This window comes from Euprymna scolopes, chromosome 28 (assembly GCF_053919585.1).
Source record: "Euprymna scolopes isolate OS-2025 chromosome 28, ASM5391958v1, whole genome shotgun sequence".
NCBI classification, from domain to species: Eukaryota; Metazoa; Mollusca; class Cephalopoda; order Sepiida; family Sepiolidae; genus Euprymna; species Euprymna scolopes.
This window is the reverse complement of record NC_136509.1, coordinates 51,297,864-51,308,455: the sequence shown is the minus strand read 5'-3', so window position 1 is coordinate 51,308,455 and position 10,592 is coordinate 51,297,864. Positions and strand designations below refer to the sequence as shown.

General features: G+C 34.4%; 1 protein-coding gene across 7 annotated transcripts in view; it reads left to right on the top strand.

Annotated features, from left to right (window-relative positions):
- The first annotated feature begins 5,486 nt into the window (after nt 1–5,486).
- The window catches only part of LOC145249611 (uncharacterized), a 205,653-nt gene continuing 200,547 nt past the window's right edge, over nt 5,487–10,592 (top strand). For 3 of the 7 annotated variants that reach the window (XM_080111335.1, XM_080111329.1, XM_080111333.1), the window contains exon 1: nt 5,487–5,625. The gene's annotated coding sequence lies outside the window, so the exon portion shown is untranslated. Of the gene's footprint in view, nt 5,846–10,592 lie in introns of all 7 variants that reach the window. The other 4 variants (XM_080111337.1, XM_080111328.1, XM_080111326.1 and 1 more) reach the window with 3 other exon arrangements.

Here is a 10,592-nt window from a genome sequence, read left to right as displayed (position 1 = left end):
AAAGGGTAGAATTAGCTGCAAAGTTCTTGACAAAGAGTTTGGCTTTGTCTGATGCTGACGAGATTACCTCAGGTCCATTGATAATAGTTGGGATGGAGCACACGTTTCTGTTCAGGATTCTGTTTGCTATTTGCCAAAACTGGTGGGAACCAAGCCGCTGCTCAGCTACTTTGGACTTAACAGATTGAGCATACAACTCTCTTGCGTTCCTTATTACTTTCTTACAATGGTTGCTGGCAGTCCTGAAAACGGCTTTAGTTTCCATACATCTATTACGTTTGAAGCAGTGGAAAAAGTGATTTCTGTGCGCAATGGCAGCAGCACATTCTGGAGAGAACCATGGCTGGCTGTTAGGTTTTTGCTGAAACTTTTTAGAGGGTATGAAATGGTCAATACCTACAATTAACCATTCAGTTAGGTCTAATACTATAGAGGACACATCCTTTTTAAACATGGAATGCAGAGGTAGATCAGATATAAATGTACGGAAGCTATCCCAGTCAGCCTTAGTGTATCGATATACTGTACGATGAAGAGGTACGTCTGGGGACTTATTACATTTCATTTTTATCTTAATTGATACAACAGAGTGGTCGGAAGATCCAAGAGGCGACAGAACAGAAACTGAACATAGTTCAGGGCAAGTTGTGAGAAAAAGGTCTAGTAGGCTCGCATACTGGCCGTCATTATCGGGCACACGGGTAGGTTCCTGAACAATCTGAGTGAGGTCATAGGCAATGGAGAAATCATGACAGAACCTCCCCTCATCATCGGTCTTGTTTGAGTGGGTCAACCATTCGACGTTGTGAACATTGAAGTCTCCACATACGTGAATGTTAGCTGAAGGATAAGTAGAAAGGACTTGGTCAATTTTCTCAGATATGCTTTGAAAGATAGTAACTCCGCTGTTGTGGGGGCGATAGAGAGTAAATATAAATGCAGTAGTGTGAGCTAAAGCAACCCGGAAGCACATATAGGGTAAGTTAGGATCTTCCCTGGAGATGTCCCTCCCACATGGAAAGCTATCTTTAATATAGGCACATATTCCATGCCCATGGCGATCTTGGGGGTCAGATTTAGAAGTTAAGTTAGAGTATCCTGTAATTGCAAACTCATCTAGGGAAATAGCCTGTCCAATGCCAGTTTCACTTAAAAATAAAAGGTCTGGTTTAGTCTCCTGTAATTGGGTTTCAACCTCTGGAAGGTTAGAACGTAGACCCCTGATGTTGGAGAAGGAGACATGGTAGTAGGGGTCTACGTTGGAAGTTGGAGAACCGGGTTTAATCGTGTATTTTTTCTTGAAACTTGTCATGATGAAATTTTGGAATTTGTGGACTAGGTCGACAGATTTACTTAGAGCAGGACAGAGAGGGGAAACTAAGAGAGAAAAAGAAACAAAGAATTTTTTTTTTTGTACCACATGATAAGGTAAAGCCGTAACAATTACCCACTAGTAAGGCATCGAGAGGCCCCACCAGAAGCTACTGCATGGTCCAGATTCCATTCACCAAATGGCAATACAGCAGCCCCAGTACTTTGCACCTGCTGATAGGACAGCCTCCTTAGTGGTTAATTCAAGGTTCGGGTCCCTGACTATCAGGCGGATAACGTCAGCCCAGACAAAACGTTTACCTCCAGCACCCTTACTAGTGACATGGCTACAAGGATAGACATAGAAACAGAAAATTTCCACCAACTCTGCCAACTGTTCGCGCAAAAATACTGCCAACCTAGAAAACAGCTTTTTCTTCTCCCTTTGTCAGAAAAATCACTCATTTAAAAAATGAGGACTGAGGGACAAATAAGAAGAAGCGAGAGTAACAGGAGCTGCCGATAACGCATCCACAATGCGTTTTCTACTCTCCATTAAAAAAAAACAAAACAAAAAAAACTATTAAGTATTGTACTTAATAAAAGTCCAACGGACGTGTTTAAGGGAAAGTATGGTGATAGATTCCCCTCTCACGAACTAAAAATGAGTACAATTAGGTAATCTATTTTTGCAATCAACTCGGTAGATAAATAAACATTTATGGACGAGGAAAAAAAAAAAAAAAAAAAAAAAAAAAGCTAGCATTTAATACAACAGAAATACATAAGTTAAATACTGAAATAAAATGTAGTTATTAATATTTGAATCTTAAAATAAAAAGTGCGAATTAGTAGAGAAAATCACTTATCACAACAACGCATTCCGTCTCCAATCTAGTGAAGAATTTAACTTTTAATAGCGTTCAGAAGATTTTTTTTTTTTTTAAATTAACCGTTAAGAGAAAGCGTGATTTTATTCTGAACTTTAACTAATCACGTTTTAAGCAACTTATGATATAAAACAAAATCGGATGGGGGGGGGTTCTTCCGAAGTTAGTTGGTGACGTTATAAGTAATTGCGAGATAAGATGCGAGCCAGAAATTAGGGGTGGGGGACTGAAAATGATAATATAATGGATTGATTATACAATATTTAAGATCAACTTGGTAGATAAACATTTATGGACGAAAAAAAAAAAAAAAAAGCTAGCATTTAATACAACAGAAATACATAAGTTAAATACTGAAATAAAATGTAGTTATTAATATTTGAATCTTAAAATAAAAAGTGCGAATTAGTAGAGAAAATCACTTATCACAACAACGCATTCCGTCTCCAATCTAGTGAAGAATTTAACTTTTAATAGCGTTCAGAAGATTTTTTTTTTTTTTAAATTAACCGTTAAGAGAAAGCGTGATTTTATTCTGAACTTTAACTAATCACGTTTTAAGCAACTTATGATATAAAACAAAATCGGATGGTGTGCAGTTCTTAGAAAGAAGCTTTGTTCATGGAATCTACGTTTAGGTTTAGGCACAGATAAAGAGTGGGGGAAATTATTCATAGTGTTTACAGCCAAACGAGTGTTTCTCATGAATGTTTAGCAAGGGAGGAATCATAGATTAAAGCTCAGACGAGCAATTGCCATGAAAATAACGACAAAATAGAGACAGGCTCGTAATGTCTCTTCAGTGAGAAAGAGGTTGCAGGGAAGAGAAGAGGGCATCCCCCACTAGGCTATGAAGTCTGGGTCTTGATAAGTGGTAATTCCTTTGTAAAAAAAAAATCTACTTAAACAGTATTGTTAGATTTTAAAACTAGGATCCAACGTTGTGTCTGAGGTAGTTGCAAGCAAAAGGAAGAAATACGACTCAGTTTTTTTTCAGTTGAAATGAGATACATTTATTCATGGTTCTTCCAAAATAATGCATTGCCTCTTGTTTTAAAAGTCTTTTAGTTTATCTTGTCTGCTATGGATTTTACAAAACCTTGCTGTTTTGACACAACTAAAATGTCTCTCACTGCCACTAAAGGCCACAGATTCATCTTTTGCAGGAGCGTGCAACTTTAAGATTCTTTCGGAATAACTTCTTTTATGATTTGATTTGAATAGCCTGTGATCATCCTGTTTCAGCTGCAGCCTTCAACATTTTTAATTTTTCACTCACAACTTTCTGTACCGTTTCTTAATTCTTATAGCTGAACCATATACTACTTCAGCAACTTTTAGATTTTCATGGTTCCATGGAAACTCAGTATTCAGCAATTTCTCATAGTGGCAGTTCTAAACATCTCTCTTGTCCTATTCATTTCTTGCTAACACTTCATTGTCATTTCGAATGCACTTCTCCCCAATGATATTCATATTTGTCTTTGCCATCTCTTTAACCATCCTGAATACTTCATTCTTTTGGTCATGTCTGTATATTATATATGTAAATTATATTTGGAAAGCTGCATTTCGCAACTTCCTTCTGGACTTTGTATATAACTTTCTTACTTTCATTGTTTTAATTTTTTGGAGAATGAAACACATGCAATAGAAAGAAAAGATATGCCGGCTACCTACTACTACAGAATTCGAGGGATAATTGCATTGCACAGCAAGTGTGTTTAATTTAAAATGCAGATAAAGCCCGTTTGATACTTTATATATATAAAATAGACTTCGTAGCCTAGTGGGGGATGCCCTTTTCTCTTCCCTGCAACCTCTCTCCCACAGAAAGGACATTGCGAGCCTGTCTTTGATTTATCATTATTTTCATGGGAAGTGCTCGTTTGAGCTCCAATCGCTGCTCCCCCCCCAGCCAATCTTTCATGAAAAACACTCGTCTAGTTGAAACCACTGTCAGTAATTTTCCCTTCTCTTTATCAGTGCCTAAATCAAAATGTAGATTCCATGAACAAAGCTTCTTTCTTAAAAGTGTACGCCTGTGGAACTCTCTTCTGTTTGCCTTTTTCCCACATGACTACAACTTGGATGTCTTCAAGTCCAACATAAACAAGTTCATGATAAACCGCCCCCTTAAGTAAGACACGTTTATCAGATCTCCATTACTAACGATTACTACGATATTGTCCCATTGATTACTGTACAGGCAATAACCCTTATCCCCGAGTGGCCTCCGGGCCTTGATAAGTGGTGACTTCCATGTAAAAAAAAAAATTTTGTGGATAAAAAAAAAATTAATACCCACTGTGTTAAGAAGAAAGATTCTATTCGGTGGGCGGGGATGAAACGTTTGAAAAATTGTTTGTTTTATGCGCTGATGAAGCCCACTTGTGCAAAATCATAATAAAAAAATTAACGATTTAAAGCCAAACCAAAACCAAATTCTAACGGAATTTCAATGTCCATTTTTTTTAAATTTGATATATGGATCTTACGCTTTTTGATAACAGTAACCGCCATACACAATTTTATCATGATCAGATAAATATTTTTTTTAGTTATCAATGGTTCCATAGCATAACTTTGGGTTGGTTGGTTGGTTGTTTTTGTTTTACGGCTTATCAACCCTTTTCGGGTTATTTAATGCCGAATCCAAAGATTTTGAAGAAAAATTTTTTTAATAGAATATATTTGTTGTTTTCACGTCGGTTTCCATGTAACCCATAGTTGGAACCCTAACAGGTACTACCACTCTGGGTCAGAGTGGACCTGGGAGCAATGGTAATTAAAGGGTGGCTCCACACTCCTCAAAGCCCACAAGCTGGGGCATCACCACTGGATATAGTTTAAGGTCATATCCAGGACCCCCATTGAGGGACTTTTACCCTCTGCAGGGGGGCAGTCGCGTATTCTAATGCCCCACCGACAGGGCCACATAACTTTGGGAATACTTCATACAATATGGAGAAACATACCAAAAAGACTTTTGCTGAATCTCACATTGTAAGGTGGAGGTATGCAGTTTCACCACTGACTTATGTTATAGTCTTGAATAATTTTTGTTAAATAGACTGCTTAGCCAACAACGCTTTCTTATACTATTCAATCTACTTAGAGAGCTTGCCTTCTATTAAACACAAGTGAAAAAAAGATATAAACGCCACTGTGTGATTCAAACTAAATAACACCTACTTAGAAATAAAAAATAAGTAGGACACATTTTTGTATATTAGTTATGGTTTATTTGACTTGTGATTTGGATTTAGTTTATGGTACATTTGATATACACAATCTGTATAAGGTTGACTGCACACAAAGGTGGGAGACACTGTAGGTGTAGTGAGGTATATACAAACAAAAAAGAAAAAATATATAGTTGGTCTTCCTGGTTAATGGCAATAGAAAAAATCGAACGAACAAGGTAACATTTTTCATTTCTTTTCTAAGTCTATTTAGATGTTCTGAAATGTTAACAAATAGGAAATTGGAAACCATTTTGTTTCATTTTAAGCAGTTTTTGTTTTATTTTTCAATTTTAGTTAAAATTCAATGAGAAAAATGTTTTATATCAAGATATTAATGCTTGTCAACCTGTTTATTTTCGATAGAAATGAATATGACTGAAGCAAATAGTGCTTAAGGTAATGTCAGTTTCACTTTTTATGAGGAATTGTGTATAAAAATGTATATTAATAAATGCATATCAATAAAATTGTATGACAGCTTCTTGTGTGTGTGTGTGTGTGTGTGTGTGTGTGTGTGTGTGTGTGTGTGTGTGTGTTTCTTGCCTCTACTGAACTTACTCATTTTTAAAAATTTATTGCTTATCAAATATTTATTGAAATAAAAAAGGCAATAGCATAAAATAAAACGAAATTTTAAAAATCCCATTTAACAAAATTACTAATTTAAATCAAACTCTGTTTCTTTGTAAATAAGCCAATCATTTTAATCGTGTGTTAATAGAAAGAATTAATTACTTATTAACTCCTTTTGTATTTGGAAAGGATTTATTTAATTTTTAAAGTCATTTTTTATGTTAAAATTCTGAACAAACCCTTGTGTATTAAAAAATCGAAAATGTTTGGAAACTATTTACATCCAATAATTTTATAAATAAAGATTAAAACAAATTGCCTTAACAAAATGATTTTGTGGCATAGCCCCTGACCTTGATAGGGCTATTTGGATGACAATAGCATTTTGAGTGTTGCCAAGAACCACATCGACATTTAATGGAAATTAGGTATAAAAGTTGTGTTTAAGTGAAGGAAGAAAATGAAAGATATACAGGCATGTATATAAAAAAGAAAATTAATGAAACATTAAGAGAACAGAAGGTAGGAGGTATTACTTAAAACGTAAACAGTTTTGCAAATGAAAATTAGAGAAAAATGAAATTTTATAAGAAAACATTTTTATACAAGAGATAAGAATATAAGTTATTTTCAGTCATTTATACAAAAGTGTTTATTAAAGAAAGTTGAGTTGATTACAGTGCTTAGAAATGTGTAAGTCAATATGTTCATAGTGTGAATATGCTTGTGCTTACACAAGCATATTCACACTATAAGTAATATATGCATGTGTGTATTTGACAATGTGACATTGTGTATGCGTGTGCGTTGGTTTGTGTTGTGAATGGGTAATAATTCTTTTCTGTTCACTTGACTTTTGCTAGTGTATAGGAATGTGTGCACGAGATGCAGAAACTTTGTACACAAGTCATTAAATCCTTTTTGCCCTCTTAGCTCAAAGGCATGACAAATAGGTTCTTCTGTACAGGTTCGGCTGGTGAAGTCTGGTAAAACTAATTTTGTTGATAAGGTCTTATAGAATTAGCTTATTATTTTCACATAAATGTGTTACTTTTTGGGCTTTGGAACGATTTTTATTATTGTAAAATATTTTGAATTCACACGTTTCTGTGAAAACTTCCTAGCTTTGAGGAGCGAGGAGGAAAGAGAATTCCAATTGAATGAAAGAGTATAATATTATAGGCATTTGTTTTTCAGCATTCATAGGAATCACTATGTGATTAAGTCGCCACAAGTTATACTTTTGTGACAATTTGATTCAATTAATCATTTAATAAACAAACAATGTTGTAATAACTAAATTTAATGTTAAACATCTGTTGCAGGAGGTCAATCACCTGTGGCGTTTCAGCTGGAACACTTAGCATCTGTGCAATACTTGGGAAGCGCTGCTACTCTAGTCATCGGGGTGATTGGTCTCGCAACTAAGAAAGTACATATTGGCTAAAAATATGGCAAATGACAAAGAAGTGAGGACAATTGCTGATAAACAATTATAAAATAGAGGTTGTATTTATTGAACAATAAATACAAGATTAAATAATGGAGAAGAACTGGAGGAGAAGATTAATGATGTATTTGAAAGCAGGAAGGCTGGAAAGACAGGAATTATGTACCTAGACAACAGCAGAGAGGGGATCAACAGGAATTAGGAAGCTGGACAGCAAGAAAAGAATGGATCAACAGGAATGTGAAAACTGAACCTAGACAGCAGAAAGCACATCTCTGGAACCTGCACAATATGGGATGATGTCATACAGAAATTAATAGAGACGTTTCTGAAGTGTAATGAGATGTCTCAGATAGGACTATCCATATGGACATATCCAAGGGTTGGATCAACAGGAATAGAGCTGCTGCAACAAGGAACGGGAGCTGGAGCAACTGCCACTGGAAGAAGCAGGAGCAGGCACTACCCGAAGCAGTATTCGATGACAGGAGCTGGTAAGAGCTGAAACTGCTAGAAAAGTCTGAGCAAGAACCATTGGGAAGAAGTTGGAGTTGACACTGCAGAAAGAAGCAGGAACTAGAGGAGCAGGCTGAAATAGGAACTTGAGCAGCATGGAATGAGCTGGAAAAACAGGCTGGAGCATAAATATAGGTTATATATGAGCCAGAGCTAGAGAAAGAATGCCATAATGTCTAACAAAGGTCCATGGAGCAAGGCGCAGTCAACGATGATGGTAGATATGGCATGAAGCAAAGGACCTGAATGAACTCAGTGAAAATGGACACTCATTTTATAGTGTATTAGTGTGCTACTAGTAAAATGCTTTGGTGAAATCTGATTGGTTGAGTTGAGGGACAATATATGCAGAAAAAAAGAAAATGTGCTGATTTCTGTCACACAGGTTGAGACGTTCAAGGATTAAAAATCCAGTTTTATTAGAAATATTGAGTCATCAAGGGAGCATGCAGAAAGCTAATATGTTCAATAATTTTAGGTGTGCTGAGGTATAAAACAGGTGTCAACATGGCATATCTTATAAAGAAAAATAAAACAAATAAAAACACTATATTTGTAAAGCAAAATTAACAAAAAATGAAAATAAAAAGATTCTTGCATAACAAATATATATATATATATATATATATATATTTAAAAAAATATTAATAATTATTTCATACCTAAAAACACTAATCTTCATGCTTATGCAATCATCAGTGTAGAAAGTGATAATTACTGCTTGTCAGAAGATTCGAACTCAGTCACAAAACCATTCATGACTGTATAGGCTAATATTTTACCTCAAGGCCAGCGACAAATAACACAAGAATTAAGGGAAATTGAATGCTTATTCAGTGGCCAAACATAGTAAACAGTCAAAGAGTATTCAACAACCGGAAGTCGGAATGTTGCATTTGCACTAAAATTGACTGTATTTTCTTAATTCCTTAAAAAGAGCTCAACTTTAATTTATTAAATGGGCTTCATAACTATAATATTAAAAAAAATAAATATTAACAATTATTTTTATATCTGCTGACATTAAGGTTTATGTTTATGCAATCATCAGTGTAGGAAGTGATAATTACTGCTGGTCAGGAGATCTGAAGTCAGGCACAAAGTCACTTTTAACTCTGTAGGCCAGTATTCTGAGAGGAGAAAACATATTTTTAAAATGAAGATCCAGAAAAGACTTCTACAAAATAATAAGAGCAAATTTTATGTCAGAAGAGATTTACAAGAGAATCTGACATTATTAAAGATCTAGAAAAGTGCATAAACCCAACATTTCTTTACAATCTAGTAAGGTTATGTTTTGCACAACATAAACTGGCAAAATGGCTGATCGATATCACTTAATTTTTATTCAGACTGTGAAGATTTGGCCGATGCTTGGAAGCACTGGTTCTCTGATATATAGGTGATCAAATACAAGCATACAAATGAAATCAAAGTAGCAATGTAGAAATAATGAAACATGCAAATAAACATTTATTTGTCATGAACCTCACTGAGGTCGCTATGAAAGTTGTGTCATTGATCATATGTACAAAGAGAACCTACACATGATGTGTGTAACTAGACGGAAGTCTTATATACTAGTGTGTTTGTGAGAGTATTCCCATGTTGGCGAGGTGTTAATCAAAGCAACCAAAGGAAGAAAAGTACAGTCCAGTAATGTGTATTCATTGAGGCCAGACTGGGTGAGAAAAAGGGTAGATGGTGTATTGTCTGTTGAGGCCAGAATGGATGAAAAAGGGGTGAATTTGCCTTTTTATATGACTAATAGTAGCATCACCTAGCATTTCCAAAGGAGGGGATAATTCGAGTTTGAAAACGCCCTCTGGTGTTTTGCATGTAAATGTGTTAAGAAGAGTTGGTAATGCTACAGGGCCATTGTATCTTGAATTTCTTCCAGTTTGTGGCTTGCATACACAAATGACTTCTTTCTAAAAATACTAAGTTTTTGCCATTAATAATCTTTTTACTAGATCTGTGTAAAATGAATGCCGATGCTCAAAATAAATAAACATTTGAATCCCTCCCTGTACTTAAAAATTCACCAAAAATCAGAAAATCAACCAATTTTAATGAAATTTTCAGTATTTATCAAATAATGATCACAGAATATATTGAACCCATTATTTTTATTTAAATCTTAATGGAAATGTATTACTTTGTTTAAACAAAAAATACCTTTATTAAAGTTATAGTTTTCAGTAGTAAAAAAAAATGAATGAATTTATTTTTGCTTTTTTATGAAAATAAAGCATCGTAAAATATAACAATTAAAAAAAAATTATTTAATTTTTACAGGAACATTATGATAAAAGCCTTTAAAGTCTGTATTAATGAATTTGATATAACTCTACGAAAAATGAATTTCTCAAACTATTATCTCAAACGATATTATCATTGAATTAAGCATTGTTTATTTAATATTTTCACACAAAAAAAATTATAATAGCAAAAAATATTTCTACTTTTTTTTAAAATTACAGGTTTTGCATAATTTTTATATGTAAAATTTTAATATTTTCCTGGCTTAACTGAATGTGAAACTTTCGGCATAACATAATTTTTGTATAATATTGAACAATAATTAAAAATAAATTTAATTTA